General features: G+C 39.4%; 1 protein-coding gene across 8 annotated transcripts in view; it reads right to left on the bottom strand.

The window, feature by feature from the left end:
- Positions 1–23,878, bottom strand: part of SORCS2 (sortilin related VPS10 domain containing receptor 2) — a 767,814-nt gene that overhangs the window by 248,571 nt on the left and 495,365 nt on the right. The window lies entirely within an intron of this gene.

Raw genomic sequence — 23,878 nt, 5'->3', positions numbered from 1 at the left:
CTTGAGCAAGTCAGTTGTTTTAATGTGCGTATCTGTGAAATAGGAATAGTACTTATCCTACGGGGTGTTCTGATGCTTAAATGAAGTGATGGCTTTGACATGTTAAAGTGAAAGGAGCTATTTAAGTGCAAAAAATGCATTATTTATTATAGTGAGGTGGAAAACAAGTAGTTAACCCTAACAGCAATTAAACCATTTCAGAAACTCAGATTAAAATGGTTAGTATTTTAGTATTAAAACAGAACCTCCCCCTATGATGTGTTTATGTAATAACATTCAGTAAACTACATTGACCTGTAATGCAAAGGAGAAGATTAATTTTCTTATTTTTTCTTGTCAAGGAATATAAGAGATATTACAATTCAAGGAGATTAATGTAGTCTAGAAGCTATGGTCTAATGGACTCCTGAACTTTAATCCCCTGCCTGCCCCTGATTTGTTGTATATGCTTAAATAAGATACTTACAGCACCCACACTCTGACTGAGTTTCCCCATCTGTAAAATTATTATAATAATACCTTAATGTGGTTTTGGGGGAATGTCTACCGGGATAGCTCTGTGGTTTGAGCACTGGCCTGCTACACCCAGGGTTGTGAGCTCAATCCTTGAGGGGGCAATTTGGGGCAAAAATCTGTCTGGGGATTGGTCCTGCTGTGAGGACCAGACAGATGACCTCCTGAGGTCCCTTCCAACCCTGATAGTCTATGATTAATACTAGAGATAGACCCAAGTCGCCATGTAGTTCAGATTTGGACCTTCTAAGAGTTTCAGGGTGCTTTAATCCAGAGTTTCAGATTAGCCTACTATAACAAGAGGGACCAACCAAAGGATTCAGATCTGAACATTGCAAACCTAGTAGGGATTTGGTTCTTGGTCATCTTTATTGTTTGTTTACTACTCAAAAAACAAAACTTTTCAATAAGTCTAAACCAAAGAAGTTTGATTTTAAAATCCACTGAACTTCTCTTTTGTTCAGCCTATTTCAGAAATTTCTAGTCTCCTCTCCTCCTATGGATCCAATAATCTAGGGAGGTTTGGTTTGTTCAGCAAATTTTATGCCAACCTAATTACTGAGGCCTTGTTTTGTTTGTAAAACCAAACACCCAACACTTCTCCTGGCAGTTCCCTACTTAAAACTGTTTCTTCATCCCTTTAAAAATATTTTATCACATTAGTAAAGTCAAATTGGAGCTGTCAAATTTCTTCAAAGCATCTTGAGGAATCTGTCTGTCATATCACTGAGTCCATACATTTTGGCATTACTTTTCACAATAGATCAGAAACTAGAGGGATGAATGATCTGAAACTGTTATATGTGAGCTGATGTCTTAGAAAGTTGAGTTCTGTGGTTCAATGACAGACAAATGTTCTTCCAGATGTACTTATGTGACATAACTGTGATGTACTATGGAGGGTAAGATTAACTATCCCTGATATAACACCTCTTCCTATGCTAAGAAGCACTGCACAGACCAGACATTTCTCTAGCTTTAAAGATAGCAGCCCTCCTTAAAGTAGTTGTTATAATGAGCACAACTCTACTCTGTATCAAATGTCTGCATAGTTTATAGAATGCATCCTATTAGGGAGACTCATTTCAGGTTCTGAAGTCAAAGGTTGGTCCTGCAGTTAGCCCTTGTTGCCAAATAATGAATTCAAAGAATCATGCTAGCATTTACTTCTGGAATAGAAAGAATGAAAGCAAAACATAATCCACAAAATGTCTGTCAGCCCATATAGCATAAACATCTGCTGTAATCATGAATGGCTGTTGATTAAGTTCATCAGCAGGGGAAACTTCAAAGGAATCAGCTCCATCATCAGAAGTAGATGTCAAAGGAACCAATTACTGGAAGAACAGAAGGAAAAAGTCATGCAGACAAGCAAATCCCCAAATATAATCAGAAATTTGAGTATGTGTACTTTATTTGAGAGAGCTTTAATAAAGGAATCAATACCACTGTCTATATATGTATATAGTATAGCGACAGTGGCAAGCCTACTTATTATGGCTGAGAAGTCTTTTTCATTCTTAACCCCTATTTTCAGTCATTTATCACTCCTAATATGAACCCTTTGCGCTGAAATTTCTCATGTTTTGTCTCTTCCAATTTCTCATGTTTTGTCTCTTCTAAGGAGACATCATTTTAGCTACCTTTGAGCTATGCAAGCATGTGGGAGCCTGGGAAGGGAGTATTTCACAAGGTTTTGAATTTTGGTGGGTTTTTTGCCTCACATCTTAAATATATCATTGCTGGTTTTTACAAATTATTTTTCTTTATATTATAATGCCAACAAATGTCCTGCTTTTGTTTTCATTATTCAGTCTTAAGAAGAAGAAATAAAAGATTCTGTATTGAAATCTGAATACCTGATGGTTCAGGTTAATACTGGCCAAGAGCTAATTCTAATACTTCTCAATGCATTCAATAAGAGACTAAATTTTTAACAGCATTCTTAAAATGTACCTGTCTGAAATATCACATCAGTAAAGCAATTCAACAAATTATTTCTGATTCAATTAAGCAACACATATCTCTGTAAAAATGGTAATTGAGACTGACTTATTTTCTAAGCTATTTTAGTAATTAAACTAAAAGCTTACAAGACAACAAAACTGCAATGTAACTTGATTTTGAAGAAACCTATTCAAAACAATCTTCTATTACCATTGTCACCTAATCTCCTGAACATTTCTACAGATTCCCTCAATGGCTCCAAAACAAATCATTTAAGTAATTGAGCAATAAATTGTAAGAGAAATAGTTCAAAATCTCAGACAATTTGTATCTGGCAAATGTTAGAAGCCTAGAATACCTTTTCATAGCAATAAAAGAAGGGATTAATGCATACTGACCATCCTTTTCATCCTGCAGAAGCTCACAGAAACCAAGGGCCACATGCTCAAGCTGATGTATATTAACAATGCTTCAATAAAGTAAATGAAGCTACATAGATTTACATCAGACGCAGTCCCATTCTCAAGTGTATGACTTAACGTTGAAATTGTGCACCATGATTTCATTACCTAAACAAAGCACTGTTAATGCAGTATGTACATGGATTAATCAATCAATTTAAGTGTGTATCTGTTGTATTTATTATAATGCCAATAACAGTCAAAGTGCAAAATATATTCAAACAACTTTGCTTAAATAGTAATGATGTCTCTTAATAAATTTAAGAAGTGACAATGTTCCAATTAGATATAAAATAAGGACTATAAGCACCCATTTTGCATTTACTTATTGCAATTACCCAACAAATTGACTTACACTACCTTTTTATTTTCCATAAACAGGAAGAAAAAGCTTCAAATTATACCTAAAATTATTATTCTACAGCAATACGATACCCATAAGGAATATATGTAACCAAAACGTAACCAAGTCTAAACATAAATTCTCATTCCACGGTTTAGTCATACACAAATAATATCTGAGTCTCATCTCATCTTCACCAGTTTTATACCAATGTAACTGCACTGACATCAGTGGAATTACTCTTGATTTGCACCAGTGTAGGTGAGAGAAGAGTAAGGCTCTATAAAGTATGGCCCAAATTTCCACAAACTGAGAAAGTCAATAATTCATACAAGCTCTACACTAATAGCATCAATATTCTCTTTTCAGAATTAAGATTGGAATGCATAATGCAAGGCACGACTGATAAATAGTCAACCCTTCTTCTCCCTCTCTCTCTGTTTACGTTGTAAATACTACTGAAACCATGGCTTTGCTAGCTACTCAGTCCTAGCTGTACACAGTCATGGTTAGCCAGTGCAGATGCCAGTTATGAAAGATACTCTGCTTATAGAATCTTTGGTCTCCTTGACACAGAAAGACAAGCAGTACATAGGCAGATGTACTTATGACTTTAGACTTGTCACTGAGTCTGTCATATACGTTGTCTCTTTCTGACCTCTCTTTTCATAAGAATAGCTTTTGTCTAAGATTAGGTGCAAGGAATTTGACAATTAAAAGAACAGCATTTTTTCAACTAAAATATATACTCTAAATGACAAAAAGACAACTGCTGGTATAAAAAGTTGGGGTTTCTCAATTTCTATGTACAGTATGGTTTTAGTACAGTTTCTGCATTACCCAATAATACCATTCCATCAGAAATCCCAAACCTAATCTTACAAAATTAAGGGATAGATTCTGCCACATAACTAATTGTTTCCCAGGCTTTTATCATCTTAGGCAGCAACCCTGGAGACACTCAGGGCATGTCTACACTGCATAAATTAAAATTAAGCACGAGTCTACGGGCACGTTTACACTGCACCAGAGTTCGGACTATAGGGGTATGAATTGCAGTGTGCACCATAGTGCTGCACTATAACTCTTCCATGTGGATGCTATAGGTGCGAACTGGAAAATTCATAGTTTGCATTAACATAGTCTTCTTCAAACTGGACTACTCTAACACCAAGTAGGAACCTTTTAGTTCATGTCCATAGCTTCCAAATGCAGAGTTATACCACAGCACTCTGCATATATCATACCCCCATAGTCCGAACTGCGGGGCCGTGTAAAGATGCCATTAGACTCATGCTTAATTTTATTCATTGTGAATGACTGTGCTGATTTCATTTAAATTACAGAACAAGTGCAAAGTCATTATGTAAGAAGTACATTGACTTCAATGGGACTACTCAGTGTAAAGCTAAGCACATGCCTTTACAGGATTGGACCACTGGTCCGATGAGCGATTCTTCTGTGAAGCAGTTAGCCATGCCCATCTTCAGATGCCTTTGAGAGTGATCATAACGGGAAGGTGGAAGAAACATTTATACACACAACAGATTATAACCATCATGGAAAGACGAATGGGCAGTAAGGTACATGGGAATCCATGTCAAGATGACATACTTTGAAGCAATGAGGTATTAAAAACACTTCAAATTACATTTTAAAGCTAAACATGTTTCTTACATAATGATAATGCACTTATTTTACAATTTAAATGAAACTGGGCCAAGGAATTAGGAGCACAATATAGAACTTTTTTGTGTGTACAGTTGGTCAAAAATGGGGGGGGGAGGGCTAATGAGCAACATTTAGATTTTCAGTGAAAATTCTAAAACCAAAAGATGTTGATTTGGAAATTCTGGACTCACGGGTCGGACTACATTTCGTATTATGTATCATGGGCTCCCTTCCTCAGAGGAGAGGTGATGTATCCTGGGAATCATGCCAATGGTGCATCATTAGAGATGTAGTTCAGTTGGGAAGCCTCACCCATAGAGGAGAATGGGAACACGAGTTTTTCAGCTGAAATATTTTGGTTTGGGGGCATTTGGTTGTTAAATGAAAAAATTTTGTGGAATGCAGATACTTTTTGTGAAAAAAAAATTGTTTAGACTAAAACCCAATTTTCTATCAACAACAATTTTGATGCATTTTTTTGTTACCAGCCCTGGTTTAATGGTGATCAGCAGCTCTGCCGTGACTTAAGATAGGCATACAACTCATTAGTCAGCACAAATAAAAAAATAAAAGGTTTAAGTACCAAATGTGTCCAAACTATGGTGATAAGGGAGTCTCTAGCTGTGTTAAATTAATGAATGGCTAAAGAAAGGATAGAAGGGGGGAGGTGTAGTAGGAATAAAGGGCCATCGGTGACAAGAAGAAAAGTTGTTCAAATTCTGCTTAGTTGCACTCATAAAACCATGTTTAAATCCACCTATGCATCTCTATTGACTTCTTGCCTGCTTTACATTTCTATATGTGATCTTCAAACCAGCCCCCAAATGTCTATTTCTCTGACTCCATTATATTGCTGAGGAGCTGAGAATTCAGCAACGCTATTCAGAGACAGCCTAATCAATATATTTGGTTTTAGAAGACAGACGTTACTGTCTCCCTACCCTCCAAAATATGAGATGGATTTTCTGAGGCTAACATCAGCTTTCATCAGCCTGATAGATGCAATTCCAGGTCTTTGACCAGCCAGAACATCGTTTTCTGATTCCATGCTCTATTTGGTATGTATGTTGCAACCATGGTATGTGTGTGTGCACGTGCTCAAGAGACATTGTTATAGGGTTACCTGTATTTCTAGGAGTCCTTTGTGAGCAGAGCATTATTTTTTTGAAGAGAGATAGCAAAGATTGGATCTGTTTACCAGAGGAAGGAGACATTAGCAGGGGACAAAATTAAAGTATATAAAATTATGACTGGTACAGGGGCCTCTGTTCTCCCTGTCTCATAATATAAGATCTATGGGATAGACAATGAAATTTAAAGGTGTCGATTCAAAACTGAAAACAAGAAATACTTTTTTCCCACATAAGGCATAAATAAGCTCTGGAACCGATTGCCACAGAAAATCATGGAGGCCAAGAACTTAGCAAGATTAAGAGAGAGATTGGACATTTATATGGTAACAAAAATATCCTGAGTTAACATAGTTAACACACACAATTCAGAAGGGATATGAAACCTCAGGCCGTCAGCCAATTCTAGTACATATCAGGATGAGACCTAACATGGAAGGCAGATCATCTCCTACATCTGCCTCGTGTACGATTCTTACATCTTCCTCTAAAGCATCTGATACCAGCCACTGTTAAAGACAGGACACTGGGTCAGATGGACCTTGTATCCAATCTACTATGGCAATTCTTATGTTCCTAATGGAAGCAAATTCTATTAAAGGGACAGTGAATGGGTGAAGACACCACTCTAGTCAGAACACACCTCACACATACCAGTTGGTGTCCTAAATTCCCCTTCTCTCGTTTATCTTCTCAGTTTAAAAATAAACATGTAAAAACAGAAGTCTGAGCTTTCCATGAAGCTGCATATTTCAATGGGATTTTTTCCTTTTAAGACTTCCTATCTCATTCTAGTCCCTTCTGTCCCAGAGAGATACCTTTTATACGTTCTTGTGCAGCACTTCTGTAAACTTGCAAAAGCCCCAAGTACAAATAGCTATCAAATCTCATTACTTATCATGTTTATTCTGAAGTTCACTCATTTTAGATCATTTAAAAGACTAATTGTGTTCACCCTGGTTTATATTCAGTGTTGTAGCCATTTTGGTCCCAGAATATTGGGGACACAAGGTGGGTGAGGCAGTATCTTGTACTGGACCAACTTTTGCTGATGGGGGAGACAAGCTTTCGAGTTCCACAGAGCTCTTCTTCAGGGCCACATTGATTTATGTCAATTTCAGTATTTGATTGTGATGAACTAGCACAATGCTTTTGTACTCTGGACCATGACATTGAAGAGAACTGTTATATCCCATAAAACAGTTTTAATTGTAATTTTAAATCATGAACAAATCTATTCATATAAATAAGGTATGGGTTGTCTGAAACTCCACTCTTGCCCCTAAAAATCAAAGGTCAGATTTCACCATCCATACTCATGACACATAGTGCATAATTCTATGCGGAATCCCTTTGAGATTCTCTCACAGAGTGGTGCTTTAAGCAAGTTGACAGTGTCCCTCATTAAATCTGTGACCACTGTTTTTCCACTGCTTGCATCCGAAGAAGTGGGTATTCACCCACAAAAGCTCATGCTGCAAAACATCTGTTAGTCTATAAGGTGCCACAGGATTCTTTGCTGCTTCTACAGAACCAGACTAACACGGCTACCCCTCTGATACTTTACACCATATAATTGTTTGTGATGGAGAGATTTAAAATGCTGTTTGAAATTTCATCTTAAACAGCAGTGATGAAAACATGCATCTCCCTTTCCCTACTATTTGTATGTCTGAGTATACAGAGAGCGAGAGAGAGAGAGAGAATTAATGGTCTTCTTCAAATAAAGCTGTTGCTGACATTTTAAAATTTTATATTTACTGTATTTATATAGGATTTAGTCAACTGGGAAATGACATTCAGTTGCAGCAGAGAAAATGGAAACACTTTAAAAGGTACAGCTGACATTAACAGCAAATATAGCTACCAATTTATAAGGGACAAATAGCCATCTAATTATTCTATAATTACACGACAATTAGAACTCATATTACTGCAGTGTACTTACATATCTATTTATGACCCGCACAAAACAAAATTATTACATTTGGAGTCATTCTGCAATCCACACATTGTATCAGAAGTTAACACTTATGATTACAAAGCAGAATTGCTCTTGTAATTATCATCCTATAATGGAGTAATTACATGGTTTTTGTTGTTTATACATTGTGATATATTAAAGACACTATTATAAGATACTAGATAGGGAGAGATACACGAACACTATGTATGCATACATTTAATTTTCCTTTTAAAAAAATGGATTTTATCCAGGAGTTACCATATGTGCTAAGTTTAACATTAAAATGATCACACTGATGTATTAATAGCTTTTAGAATACAGACTGGAAAATGAAACAGTAAAATCAAAAGAGGATTATTGAAGAAATTTTATATTCCATCCAGAAATAGAACCTCACATTAACAATATACTCTAGGTAAGCAGCATATCTGAGTAAGAATTCAATTTTTTCATGACTTCTACAAACTGTCAGCATCGGTAAGAATACAGGGTTTATGTTGTCAATGATAGCTGACAGCATAAGTAAAGCAATAGGCTTTCCCTTCCCTACATGCTTGAAGAATTGTAATATCATTTATCCACTGCAGAGGTTTAGAAAGGTATGGTGGAGTGAGATTAATATTCTTCTTTATAAAGCAAGAAGTAATGTTTATGTTCTCACTTCTCCTGAATAGCAGATGATTGCAAGATCTTCATATATTGTTCTGACATGCATTACTGGAGCACCACAAAATAAAAAATAATAAAAAAACAACGCTTTAAAATAAGTCAGATTCATGAAGAAACTAAGCAACTGTCATCAGAATCAATACATTTTTTACTTTAGAATTATATGGGACTTCTCATCACTGCCAGTCTTGACAATGTTTTTTTCAGCAAAACATCAGCAGAGTACTGTAGAGAAATCCGACATATTTACACTGTGAAAACTAATTAAATCTGATTGCTGGTCTTTCAATCAGGAATCTTCATGAATTTTTCAACTCAAATACAGAACACAACTTTCTTGCAGACCTGCCTGATGGACTCAGAAAATTGAAAGCAGCTTACAGGTGACAAGCTCTGTCTCCCGGGGGAAGAAGTGGATGCTTCTTTCTTACAGGAACTTTGCAAGCTCTCATTCACAAATGACACTTCTATTAATCTCTGAGGAGGCTGTTTGCATGGTCTGCACCTAAGAGGAAGATGCTGCACTGACAGTCAGATGTAGGTAAAATATGAGGGATGAACTTTGTCCACCCATTCTTACCATTATAATATAATCTGAAGCAAATAGCAAAGCACAGGCCATATTCTGCTTTCAATCAAAGGGATGGAAATCTGCAATAACTCCACTGAAGTTAGGATTTGATCTGGATTTATGCAGCTTTAATTGAGAGCAGAATTTAGCCCCATCTCTTCAATTATTTACAAATCAAATGCCTTCAAATTCATTCTGAAAACTCACCTTTTTCTGCAGCCCCACTGACAATGAGTCACTGCCTTCAGCTAACTGTTTTACTGTTTTATAGTGATGGTACCTGAAAACTTCCGGCTGCACAGTCATCCCTATCACCATGCTGGAGCCTCCACATTTATATGACAAATAAAATTTGCAGAATTTTAAAATATTGTGCACAGAATTTTTATTTTTTGGCACAGAATTTTGAATGTTTTGGCGCAGAATGCCCTCAGGAGTAATTCTGTAACTGGTTCATGGCAATCGTCTGACACAAGTTATCACAAATACTGCTAAGCGGTGTTCACAGTGCAGTTTGTTTTTCACAACACAGCCACATGTCAGAATTTCTGCATTCATGCCTACTGCACTACGCTGCCTGGTTGTGTTATCGTCAGGGCCTAGACTTCTTTCTCTGCTATCTAGCTCTACATTTCTTTTTAGCAGCTTTCTATTGCAATACTGCTCACTTATTAAAAAAAAAAAAAGAAAACCTCAGATAAACATTACACCTATAGCTTCCTGCTAAGCTGTCTCTCTCTCTTTCGCTCATGTTCTTGAGCCCTAGCCTGATTAGCTTTGCCCATCTGCTGCTTACAAGATGCCCTCTTGGATGTGTGTGACAAGTTGTTTATAACATTTCCTGCAGCACTATTGGTCCCAGATAATCTTGTTTCTGAGCGTGACAAGAATCCCAAACAACCCACTCTCTCTCTGTACAGTTAGTGTAAACTTCTGGTATTCTCTCTGTATTATTAGACCATCCACTGGTTTTTCCAAGGAGGCAGTGATCTGACCTAGCAAGAAAAATGTCTGAAATGGCTTTTTGGATTTAGCCTGGTCTATTTAAAAGTTTTCTCCAGTATCAAAAAGAAACCCCTGGTTTATTTTTATTGCCTTTACAATGCTAACAGCATCTCCAATGCTTTTTAAATATTATGATGATGATTTCAATGTATAACTTGTATCACATTAGTGCCTGGAGGCCCCAGCCAAAATTAGGACCCCCAATGTGTCTCCATATATCAATAGACAACTAACTATTTCAGGCTGCTGAGTGTAACGGATTCATGAGGCAATATGGAAACTCACTACTGTTTCATACACTTAATTTGCCTCTCAATATTTCAAAGACATTTCTGTCACTTAAACACAGATTCCCCTTGAGCGGTGCCATTATATAATCTAGGTCCTTTCCTTGCTACCTAACTTCATACCTGCTTTTATCTAATATAGTAACCATTTCTATAGTAGTTCAGCTACACTCTTCTGTTGTGCCTTCCTACTAGGCATACTCTCTCTACACAGGAATTACCAGTCTGGGTCAGATCCAAGGTCCAACTAGTCCAGTATCCTGTCTCCAGCACCAGATGATACAAATCCTGCATCTTGGAAGGGGGTTAGACTAGATGACCCTTGTGGTCCCTTCTAACCCTGTGCCTCTACCAGGGGCGGCTCTAGAAAATAGGCTGCCCCCCAGCAGCGCGTGTGTGCTGCCCCCTCTTTCCTCCCCCGCGGTCTCTCTCCTCCCCCCCGGCTGGCTCCCTGCTCGCCAGGTCCACCGGCGGGGGGGCGGGCGGGACTGCCTGCAGGGCATGAGGCAGGAGGCTCCCGGCGGCGCGGCGACGGACCGGACCGCGGGGGGCGGGCGGGCGGATGGTCGGCGGGTCCGGCGCTCCGCTTGAGCTGCCGCCGCTGCCGCCGGCGGGTCCAGCCGCGAGCCCGAGCCGCCAGCCGCCCCCTCCATGCCAGCAGCAGGTCCGGCCGTCCCCGTCACCTCCTCCCCGCATCGCCCGCGCAGTCCACCCAGCCCCCTGCCCCCCCCTGCCCCTGCCGCCCCCCATAGCCTAGGGTTGGGCAGGTTGCTGGTGCCTAGAGCCGCCCCTGGCCTCTACAATACTGTGCTTCAAAGGAAGGTGTAAGAACCCCACAGATCTGGGATAGTGCCTCCCACACACATTAGGTCTCATGCTGATCTCTTAACAGTTAGAGATTGTTTAAGGTCTGACACATGAATTTTGACATCCCTTCCAAAAATTGTATCGTCATTAATTATAACAACTCCGGATATTCTTGTTATCCATCTCTCTCCCATCTTCCACTGGAGCATCTGTGTTTCAAAGATATTGTCAGATACGTGGCATTAACACTAGAAGTGTCATTTCCAGTGGACCAATGGCACTTCAAAGAATACTACTGTGCTGTATCACACCACAGAAAACAGCAGTGAAGGTGTTATATTTCATAAGTGACATTTTTAAGATGAAAAGACACCCCCTGCACACACATGCTTTATAATAATTTCAATACATTGTTGTTGCAGTCTACATTATGTCTTCACCTCATTGATCACCAACTAACTTCTAGACTGTCCCAATAATATCACCCGCCCACCTCCCATTATAATCCTTGAGACCTTCTGAAATCCCTCTTGATCCACTGTTAACTCCCTTGAATTCTTAAGTCAACAACAGTAGTGGAGGCCTTATTACACAAACCCATCTGTCAGAAACTTGGTAGCACACTCTACTGTTTTCTCAAAGAACTGTTAATTTGCCTCTGCCTTCTCCAACTCTTTGAAGCATCAAAAGCTGGCACTGCTCATCTCAATACCCCAACTGCTCCTGCTGCTGATCCTCACAAGAGCAAAACTGCCCATTCAGTAGATTTGCATACAAAGTCTTCGGTGTTTACATTGTGTGATTAGCACTTTTCACAAAAGTTACTAAAAGATCCTGAAAGATCTCAAAGCACTTATACTAAATACTGATAGCTCCACAGAAAAACTGCTGCTTCTGTGGTGGGAGGATGGCAACCAACAGGGTGTGTTATCCAACAGCTGAGGATGGAGGATTATTTATTTGTAAGGATGCCAATGCAAAACTCATCCTTTATTAAAAGTGCTATAGGATATTTAGCATCCAGACAGAGGAAATACAATTTCAGTTGTTAGACTCTCAATGGAAAGATACCTATGTGGTAAATTTCAGGGTAGATAATTCATTTGCCTCAAAAAGATGAAGAGGATTAGTCAACCGTGCTAGTAGTAGAACCTGTCATTCCAGAGAGTTCAGGGAATCCGAATCTGATGCGTATACTGTACCACTAAACTATATGTATCCCACCTATGATATAAATTAGAAACCATTTGAATGTATTGTAACAAGTGTCGCTATGATCAGGAGACGGACTCTGTCCAAATGGTGCCACATTTTATCACTGCATGTCTTGTGAGAGGTATCTGCTAAGATTGCTGAGAAAATGAAGTTTTTACTGTTGTCACCAGTGCAGAGTAAATATAGTTGATGCAGACTGAGCTGGAGTCTGTTCTGACATGCGCTTCATTCTCCACAAAGCAAGATGAGTTATGATTGTGCCAGGTAAGCTCTTGTTGGTTAGGAAAGGATGTGTGGAGGTGCAGAAAGAACACAACTTACTTTGCAAAGACAGGATAAGGCCCCAAACTGTGAATGGGGTCAATTAACAGAGACCAAAAAGCAAACAGCTCCCCCCAACTCTCTTTATTCATCATTCTGTGTGCTGTGCCATTGCTGAGCATAATCGTATTGGTGCTACTGATCTTCCCTCTCCATCTCTCTTCTATACTGCTACACGCACATTACATCATGCCTATTACAGACCGCAAGCCCTTCAAGGGAGGGATCTTGTCTTTCTGCTTTGAGAGGTGCTTAGTGAACCTTTGGGTGCAGAGAGAAATACAAATAATATACATATTACTGTGAACCATTATTACTCTCCAGAGAAAAGCAAGTGAACTGACTGAGCAATTGCTAGCATAGGTCTAATGTCGCATAGATCAGTTTATGATATTTCTAGGGGCTACAATAAGAACAAAAGGAATTCTTGGAGGAATTCATCAAGAAAATAGTTGAGAATGGCATTAGATGTTTGTCAGACAATCCTCCACAATTAAGCCTACAAACTACAACCTCTTCTGACACAAAAATTCAAGAGTTAACATTGGATCAATAGGTATTTCAGGTTTCAAGGATTAAACAAGAGGAAAGTGGGTAACATCTTGGAGTCAGTAAATGAGTAGCCTGCTTTTAAAAGTCCTGTCAGTCACTTTATCTGCTACAATCCCAACCTCTCTTCAGAATACATGCAATTTACACCCATTTATACTGATTTACCGATGTAATGTCACTTCTGAATCTGGCCAATGTCTGGATTCTAAAATGAAGTAGCATATTTTTCCTTTTTACTAGTCACCATGTCTAATATTTATTTGGGAAAAAATGTTACCCTTTTAAAAAATCAGAATTGTATAAACTTCTTCAGCTTCTAAATTATGGCAAAGCAGAAACAGAAGCAGTAACAGTTTAACTGCCCACCTTTTCATTCCTTCTGTTTATCTTTTGTTTAATATTCTGTAGCCTCTCTAATGGCATTTTAACAGAAAGGCACCACCTAATCTTTTCAGTAATTACAAACAAGTTGAACAGGACTATGAATACTACTGATTAAAAATTGTAATGTTAAATGAACCAGAAACATTGGACTGTAATTTACCAAACCTTGAGTTGAACATGGTGATAACTGAGCAAACAGAGGTCCAAGTAAAGCACATAGGACAAGATAAACTGTCTATCAGGTAACTCAATGAGCAATACCTACAACTCTGACTAAAAGTCACAGCCAAACTCAGGACTGAGCAGAAGAACCGACATATGCCACCTGTGATTAACTCTGCTTAGGGAAGACAGCATGCTCCAGTGAACAGCACACCAGACTAGGAGTCAGAAGACCAGCATTGTATTTCTAGCTCTGTCACCAAACTGCTGTATGACCTTGGGCAAATCATTTCGTATGTCAGCTTCCCCAGAAACATCACAACTTTTGAAGGTTGAGGGCAGCTGTAAATTGGGGAGGGTAGGGGGAAAATGCTTTAAATGTTTGTGAAATGCATTGAGATCTTTTGGATGGCAATGCTTATTATTAAGGGCCAGATTTTGAACTCTTAAGTCACACTGGTGAGCAATTAAAGTATCTGCTCACAATTGTGAGTAAGGGGTGAACGATGTGGCACTAAATGAGTAACTTGTGCTGCAGAACATTCAGCAGAGCTAATGCATTATGGGAGCCATTAAAGCCAATGGGAATCTTTCCAGTGACTTTAATTGGCTCTGGTTCAGGCCCTATATGGAGATTTCCTTTCTTTGCTGTGTATCTATTTATTTAAGCTGCCTTACAATGGCAAACACTGGATGTGTTGGCATTAACTTCAACATAAGTCTCCCTTCCTGCCTGTTTAGGTGGCGGTTTGTTCACTGAAAGTTTAAAAATGCAATGACCTTTTACACTAAGAACAGCCATGGAGTTGTCCTGCCAATATCCTTTCTCTCACCCATGCCACTACTCATTACTTGACATTAATGTTGACAGCTGAAAGACTGATATAGCTAAGCTTTAAATGGTAGCTACGTTTTCCTGTGGACACTCATTCTACTACTGTTACTTAATTAAAGGCTTTGTCAAATCTTTTGAGAAATGTGCTTATAAATAAAATTATAGAAATGTGAGTTGTTACAAATTATCGCATTTTCACCAAGCAGTCCAGACTGCCAGTGCATCCCACGAGCAATTTCAGGCATTGTTTAGACCAGGAAATGAGATTAGCAGTGATGGTCTATCACACCATTACTGTATTACTTTGAGCAGCTTTTTAGGGTACTGACCTAAACATCAGTTGCTCTTTGGCCTCATGCACATAAAAGTGCCTGCCTTGAACTCAACAGTCTGCAACGCACAATTCTTCAGCCTGGTGGTTAGATAAGGTATTTTATGCAGTGAAAGAAATTTTCAAATACAGTTACTCCAGACTTATTCCTATGTGACCAAGCAGAATTTGATCCATGCTTTCCAACCAACGAAGGTATTGTTAATGAGGTAATCAAGAAACAGGAATAAGTGCTACACGCAGTTCCAATAGGAATGTTATTTAGATGTCAAGCCCATTTCCATTGCTCAACACACCCTTACACAGCCAATTCCCAGTGTTGTTAACATGGCTCAGACATAGCCATAGCAAAACCAAATGCCACAAACATGAGGTATTGCATGCAGATGTAATCTGGAGTCTGTTACACTGTCATTTCCACAGCGACTCACGGCTCCCCGCCAACCACATCTCTTAATAATAGTGACTGATTGGCTACATCTGATTGCTATGTGGAGCAGGCAAGATGCAGCATATGTCTCCATTCTAACCCTCCTAACAGGCCTTGGCGGGGCAGTAAACCAGTTTATTCTAATAAGGGAGACTGTGAGTTCTAAAGCAAATTTATTTCTTGCTGCATCTAAAGACATTTACTTTTGGTGCAATTAAACTTCCCTCAGAGGTCAATCAGCATTTATAGGAGCTGAAAGGAGAGAGAATTTTCTGGATTAAACACTGAACCAAATATTATTTATTCTGTAGTTCATGTGTAATATAAAGCCAAAATTAAGCTAAAACATCAACTGCAGCTTAAGGGATCTCACTTTGTTTGAAAATCTGAGGGACAGACAGAACTTGTGACTTTTTGAGGGTCAAGGGCATACAACTGAAATGTTCGGGCGCATACGAGTCAGTACAAGTTACGACTACTACTATGAGATATGATTCTGTTCTCATTTACAGGCAGGTATCAGGAGTAGCTCAACAGATTCTCACAAGTGTACAACCAATATAAGGGAGATCACAATTAGCTGATTAGTGATGGTGTCATCACAAAATAAGGGGGCAAGTATAAGATTTAAGGAAGCATCTGAATATTTTGGTATCTATTTGAATCAAACCAAATTTTCAAACCTTTTCAGGTTCACACAGATGCCTTTAAATCCACATGTCCTGCCGAAATGCAGTCAGGAGTATCAGTTAGAAGAACTCAGTGTCATTCAATAGAATTCACCTGTAGGACAGGAAATCTGCTGTAGAACAGCTGGAGTATTAAGGCTCCAGGAACGAACCCATTTAATTTTCCATGTACTTCTATGCCACTGAATGTCCATGAGAAGGGATGGTGTTATGCTACTCAATATTCTTTTCTATGTGTTCTTTACCCAGCATGCACTCTTTCTGTGCAAAAGTGCAATCAATCATAATGCAATGAGTAAGAGTGCCAGAAATGCCCTATGTCAAAGCTTAAGAAAGGTAGAAAAGGAAGTAGAAATGCACTGAATCTCTAGCTGCATGGAATGTTGAACTGTACATTTCTCCATGTTCTGCTAAAAATATTATTAGAGGTGGTTACTGTCTGCATCTAGTCTAATCTAAAAAGAGTTGCTTCTAACTGCTTACTTCTCACCGTTAGTTCTAATAAATCGCATCTTGGAAGAACACACAGAGGTTTTATTAAAGCTTATAATATTGGTAAGGAAACTAACTTTTCTTAAAAGCAACAAAGAATCCTGTGGCACCTTATAGACTAACAGACGTTTTGCAGCATGAGCTTTCGTGGGTGAATACCCACTTCTTCGGCTTGCATCCGAAGAAGTGGGTATTCACCCACGAAAGCTCATGCTGCAAAACGTCTGTTAGTCTATAAGGTGCCACAGGATTCTTTGTTGCTTTTACATATCCAGACTAACACGGCTACCCCTCTGATACTTAACTTTTCTTAATTTTTGGAACATCTCAAATTGATCTCTGCAGTCACCAAGGTGTCTGCTCTCTCCTCTGTGTGTGCCTCAGTAACATTAACAAGGGATTTGCATGTTGGCATTCTAAGACAGAATCATAGAATCGGAAGGGACCTCAGGAGGTCATCTAGTCCAACCCCCTGCTCAAAGCAGGACCAATCCCCAGACAGAATTTTACCCCAGTTCCCTAAATGGCCTCCTCAAGGATTGAACTCACAACGCTGGGTTTAAGCAGGCCAATGCAAGATGAATGACGTTCTCTGTCCTTACATCAGTTTGAAAGTCCTAGAGTCTATTTGTCATCCTCTGCACTAAGCCTGAGTGAACAGGCTGTGTGTGTGTGTGTGTGTGTGTGTGTGTGTTAGTGGACAGAATCTCCTTCACAAACCAGAGAAAAAGTGCAGAGTAGTGTACAGTTGCTCAACAGCCATTAAGACACCTCTGGGCTGTAATAACAACTGCAGCCCACTATGTATCCCTTATGCAAGGGTTTCACTCTGAGGTAGGTGAATATTATTGCCATATCACACATGGGAAAACCGTCCTATGCTCAAGCTACTCGACCACATGTCTAGTGCATGTATCAGTCAAAGAGCAACTTAAATATGTTTCCTAGTTTGTTTCAGCATTTAGAAAAAAATAATAAAATTACGCCAGGTTTTCTAATACGCTAAACACAAAAGTTATCCTACCTATGCACACCGAGTAACAATAAGAGACAACTTGTCCTTCTCGTCAAAGCTCTGATTTCTCATTGTATTTATCTTAAAATAAAGACACTATGTTCAAATCTAAAATGCCAGTAGATCAGCTTTAAGGGAATCTTGGCTGACAGGATAAATATTTTAGGTCAATTTGCATATAGCATTAATGGACATTATACATATGGATCCCATACACTGAGATGAGACCATGTCCCTTAGCTTCCATCATTTGTTATTGTACATGCTAATAACTTCACTGTTTCACTGCAATTTTACAAAGCTAACTATAGTATTACAGCTGCTCTAACTCTGGACAACTGGAGAATAGGAGTCTTAATCAGTTACAGTTCCCAAAGACTTTGGTGCTTTAACCACTAACAACCCGGAACCCTAGACAAGAAAATGTAAGTGCCATTGCTGGCTCACTAATAGCCCTTCACCACATAAGGAAGTCTGTTCGCAACAGCATTGGCAGTAATGCATGTTACATTTTTCAGTACTATTGGGAACCCAATCTTCTAGGTGTAAAAAGGGAAACTCAGTCCTCAGTACGTCTTACATTTTTAATTGCCATAAAACACTCTCCTCTTCACTGTCTGGAGGAAAGTGACTAGGGCTGACAGAATGACTCAAAGGAATAATATCCTGAATAGTCTCTCATTAAATAATGAAAAAAAAAAGGCAAGAAAGCAGCCCTGATGCTGGTAAAGACTGTGTCAACATTTTACTCTTAGTAGCAAATAGATTTTTAGTCACTGACGACTTCGATGTTTCTACCTGAAAAGGAAAATATTTCAAAGTCTGCATTAGTCTGTAAAAAATACAGGCAAAGTTAAGCAGCTGGACAGTCTGTGGATTCTTGCACTTCTGCCTTCCCTGCCAGATGTCACTGTAAACTATCGGCCAGATCCTGTTTGGATAGATTCACAGTGGGAGTGGAACACACAAGGAATCTTCTCTCCCCATACAAGGCCCAGGCAGTATTATAGTCCCTGTTCTAAAGAAGACACAGGGATTGCCCCCTCTCTACTCCCTTGTGGGTGCATGACATAACAAAAGAAGCAGAAACGGATGGGGAACTTTCAGGGCCATGGTTTCACGCCAATCCATGAAGTAGACCAGAAGTCAGGGCAGAGTGAGCTGCACCTCATAAAGGGGTGTAAGTAGTGGCTGTGCTTCCCTTATATGCTGGGGATCTCCAAAAGGCATTGTGCCTCTCTGAGACAGAACGCCTGCCACCGGCTGGCATGGGAGGTGGCCTCTGCATCATCCCCTGTCGCAGGGATGGGCTTTAATAGCATGATCTAGGCCTTCCTTTATACTACCCCATTGATTACTATTTTACTAATGTACAACACAATCAACTAAAGATGACAAAGGTCTTACAGTTACCACAACAGCGCTAGCCACATACTTAAATGCAGTACGTGACAGAACTGGAACTTGGAAAACCTAGGTTCTGTTCCTGGCTTTGCTACACATTCCCTGGGTGACCTTGGCAAAATCATTTAACCACTCTCTGACTCAGTTTCCCCATCTGTAAAATGAAGACAGTAGCACACGGCTGGTTTACAGTCACATGTGGAAAGCACTTTGAGATCTGTGAATAGAAGATGCTACAGCTGTGCAGATTGTTATATAGTTATATACATATTATTAGATTACAAATAGAGACACTCAGATTTTTTTATAGGATGATTTCGTATAATGTCAAGTATCAAGGGGTAGCCGTGTTAATTTGTATCCACAAAAACAATAAGGAGTCCGTGGCACCTTAAAGACTAACAGATTTATTTGACATAAGCTTTCGTGGGTAAAAACCCCCACTTCTTCAGATGCCACCGGACTTCTTGTTGTTTTCGTATAATGTGAATCCATTCCTTTGCTGAGATGTATGGTGGAGGCAATGAAAGGTTAATACAAGTAAGGTTTTATTTTTATTGAAATGTACCTTGATTTTTATCTCTCATTTCAGTGGTCCCTGGTGTCTCATTCTCTCACTCATAGTTTGGCCCCTTGATTCATGCAGCACTCTCTGCTTGGAATAGACTTGGCTCATAGGAAGGAGGAGACTATCATCGGTATTCATTCATTCTTAGAGGAGAAACAGAACTCTGAATTCAGGCCTTGGCAATATTTATGGAAAAGTCTTATATAACTTCACAGGGATCAAATCAATAGGGTTCTATAGCATTTAATAGGGTTCTAAAGAAATTATTCCAAAACATATAGGGCCATTTTCTGCCACCTTTATTTATACTGAGCAATGCCACATAGCTTCCCCCATGAGTGCTATTTACTATGAGTAAAGGAGGCAGAATCTGACCTACAGAATTTAACAGAATATCTTTTTTCTATAACTTTCTTGAACCAGCCTATAAAATTCTATTACAGGGATATAATTTTATATTAAATTATATAGAATGATTTCATAAGGCTCTTAAAAAACCCTGCCAGTTTACTTTAAACTTTATTTGGGCCTGTTCTTGCATTCTTGCACACTCAACTCTCCCGCTAAAGTCAATGTGCCCTTTATTCACAGCTTCAGGGATAGACATGTAAAGTCTTTGGGCCAGATTCTGTTGTCAGCCACACCAGTGTAAAGCTGGAATAAAACCAGTGGAATCAGAGTGCTTATCCCAAGGCAACTGGGAGCACAATCTGTCCATTAATGACCTCATACAAGTTTTATTATTTGTGTCTAAACAGAATTTCACTTGCTCTTTAAATGATTACAGTGAAGGCAGTGTTTGTTTATTTGTTTGGTTTGTGGAAATTACCTTTGGCCAAGTCTGAATCGTACAAGATGGGATGCAGGACTTCTGGCCAGCTGCTGATAGAACATGGCATTTTTTACCACTCCAGCTGCTGGATATTCAGTTATAGTAGAGGAACCCAGAATTATGCCAAGAGTGTGGACCATCTGGGACAGATTCTCAGATGTAAGTGTATGTAGTTCCATTAACTTCAGCAATTTGCAACAGCTGAGGTTCTGGCTCTCTGAAAGCAAATGTCCTCAACAGAAAGTGCTGCTGCAGTACTGGCAGTTCCAAGTCCTTCAAAATGTTCCCCTTTCTCCACCAGCATCAATCCTGTCTTCACAGGATTTAGCTGCAGCTGCCTGCTCTTCATCCTGATGCTGATGTTGTCCAGACACTGGGACAGCTCAGAGATGGTGCTGTTTGCCTTTGCTGTAATGGAATCATAGCTCTGGGTGCCAACTGCGTATTGTCTGCAGATGCCTTGAACTAGAAGGGATATCATTATTCTTACTTGGCCTTGATACAGACTTAACTCTGGGTTGCTTCCAAGATAATGAAGGGAGCAGAGTGAGAATGTCAGATAACGTGACGCAAGTGACTGTATATCTCCATCATCGAGGTGTGTAGATCTTAAAATAATGCTGTTTTTTAGCAATCCAGTTTGTGAATTTCTACACCTGGGAAGCCAAATGACCAGTCCTTAAACAACAAGAAAAGCAGACAGGAAACTCACAGTTCTCCATAATGATGCAGCTACGGCATCTGTGATCACATTTTTACTGTTTCAGATCTTACAAGGACAACCTACTGATCTTTCATTTTCTATTTTATGTTAGCAAAACAAGCTGCCCCAGCCGTTTATTCACCATCCCCTTCTCCTTTAAAATGTATAATAATGAATGTACTGGATTCATTAGCATTCAGATATAATGACAAGGCTTCACAAAGATTAGAGTATCACCCTCTGTACTTTTATTAACTTGGATTTAAAATACCATAGAAATTAGAAATGGTCTTTGTCAGTGAGGATCCGTGTAGATACTATGTGGCTGATGGACTCCTTTAGGCTTACTCCCAACATGTTAAATAACTCAGAAATGACTCAGCCAGCTATTCAGATGACATTAACCACTGCACAGCTGAGTAACTAATGGTTCTCTCTCTGTTGAGGAGCCAAAATTAAAGGAAATCCTATTATGAATGACAGGAGGGGCATCTTCCAAGCCACTGCTCCCTATGAATGAAGAGCACAGCACTAAGAATTAAACACAAAGCCTCCGCTTCAACAGCTACAGTAGAATGATACATTTTCAAAAGATGGAGGAGACATTCAGGAAAAGCTGAAAAACATGAAAGCTGCTATAGAAAAGGAAAATTGCTAAGATGCTGCAGCTACATATCAATAGTGCTGCAATACTCAACAGACAGAAACTGCATTAGATTTAGTGGCTGGTCCAGCTGGTTATTTCACTTTCTTGCACTTCTTGGCTTTTAAATTTGCTATTTGCCCTTGCGAATGACCAGCTTCGAGTTTTCGCACCCCCAATATACCCTGTCACGTGGTACCCATTTAGGCAGGGATAATCTGGGCAGTTCACAGCACGTAAACCTAACCATGAAGTGGGCTTTCTAATCTAGGCTGAGCTTGATCTTTCACAGAGGAAGCAGATCATAGTACTGGCTTTCCTCTGGCTGCTATACAGTATATTGCTCTGCTGAGTGAAAGCAGCCAAAAACCCAGCCGATCGGACCTCTCAGGACTCCCCAGATGCAATGTGTGCAAACTGATGTAAGAAGCATGATTTCTCTCTGTCCCAGGATGCACATTCACAAAAATTTTATTCACATTACTAAGGTGCATAGGAGGGAAAACAGATCCTTCTGTGGCTCCAGGAACTAAATTAAGATGTTTCTGGGGAACAGATGTGCAGTAGGGACATCCTGGCACAGCTGCCAACCAGGCATGCTCTAATTCATGTTGGAAACTGGCCTAACCCCCAGGGCAGGGGGGTCTGATTTGCCTTTCATTTACGCTCGTTTTACACTAGTGTAAGTCCTAGGATTTAAATGGATTTCCTGCTGATCGAGGCAATTTTATGAGTGGGGCTCAGGCCCATTGTTTTTGTCCTTAAAGTAAAACTAGATGAAATTTTAGTTGGATGTAGATATGGGTTCAAAGTACTCATACTTTGATAAATGTAACAAAGTAATTTAAAACAACGTAAAAATATCTTAAGATATGCAAACTAAGGCTATGAGGATAATTAAATTTCCTGCTTCTCATACTATTTTCTTCTGTGGTTAATGAAAGAGCTTTTTCCTCCATCTACTGTACTGCAAATTAACTTTTTTTTTTCTTTTTTTGCCTTCTTCTAAAATATTGGACTGCTCACTGCTGGAGACTAAGGGACCAATGATCAGATCCAGCATGGTCCTGAATACAAGTTCCATGTGACCACAACTAAATTGTCTCAGGAGAGCTGAACTGAGCTCCTCCTCAGAGCTCAATTGATGCAGCTTCTAGGTGAGCTACAGGAGAATGGTAATATGTGCTCTTTGCTCATAACCCACAATAGAGCACCCTTCCTCTTTAGCTTCCTCAACTCCTGCTACCTCACAAGGAGACCTACTAATGCCAATATGCACAGTACTTACCTTTAGGCCACCAAACTGACCTTTCAAATGCTTTTTTACATGTGAACTTTAGAACGAGAAAGCTGCCCACATAGTGCTGAGCTCCAGGCAGAGCAGTCGCTATTCATAAATTTATTTAGCAAAGGAAAAATGAAAGTTGCCTTTAGAGCACTCAATATTTGATGCTGACACCTATTTTTCTGTCAGAAACAGGCTTGGCGTTCTGCTGTTTTCAGACTGTTGGCATCTCCTCTCTACCCAAATTATAAAAAACTGATTGCACTTGTTTCTTAACACGTGTCTACAGCAGGCTTAAGCTATGAGAAGAATCCAGTTCTGAAGCACTAACATGCTTACATCATGGGGCATCACGTACATCAATGTAAATTAGGAGTAACCTTATTTAAAAATCAGTGGAATTACACAGAAGCCAAACTGGTGTAAATGAGAGCAAAATCATCAGCATCATCTACAGCCTACCATGAACCACTGCTTCTCATACATGAGCTCTCTCAAATTTTGGCATAATTTACACAAGGGAACCATATAAGGGGTTTGTGTCATGTCAATTCTGAACAAGTCTTATTCAGTTATGCAAGAAGTCTGCAGTCCAGAGCAGTGGGTCTCAAAGAGTGGTCCATAGCCTACTGGTGGCCTGGTAGTCC

This window comes from Mauremys reevesii, linkage group 5 (assembly GCF_016161935.1).
Source record: "Mauremys reevesii isolate NIE-2019 linkage group 5, ASM1616193v1, whole genome shotgun sequence".
Classification (NCBI taxonomy): Eukaryota; Metazoa; Chordata; order Testudines; family Geoemydidae; genus Mauremys; species Mauremys reevesii.
The sequence above is the reverse complement of the archived record's forward strand: the minus strand, read 5'-3'. Positions and strand labels throughout refer to the sequence as shown.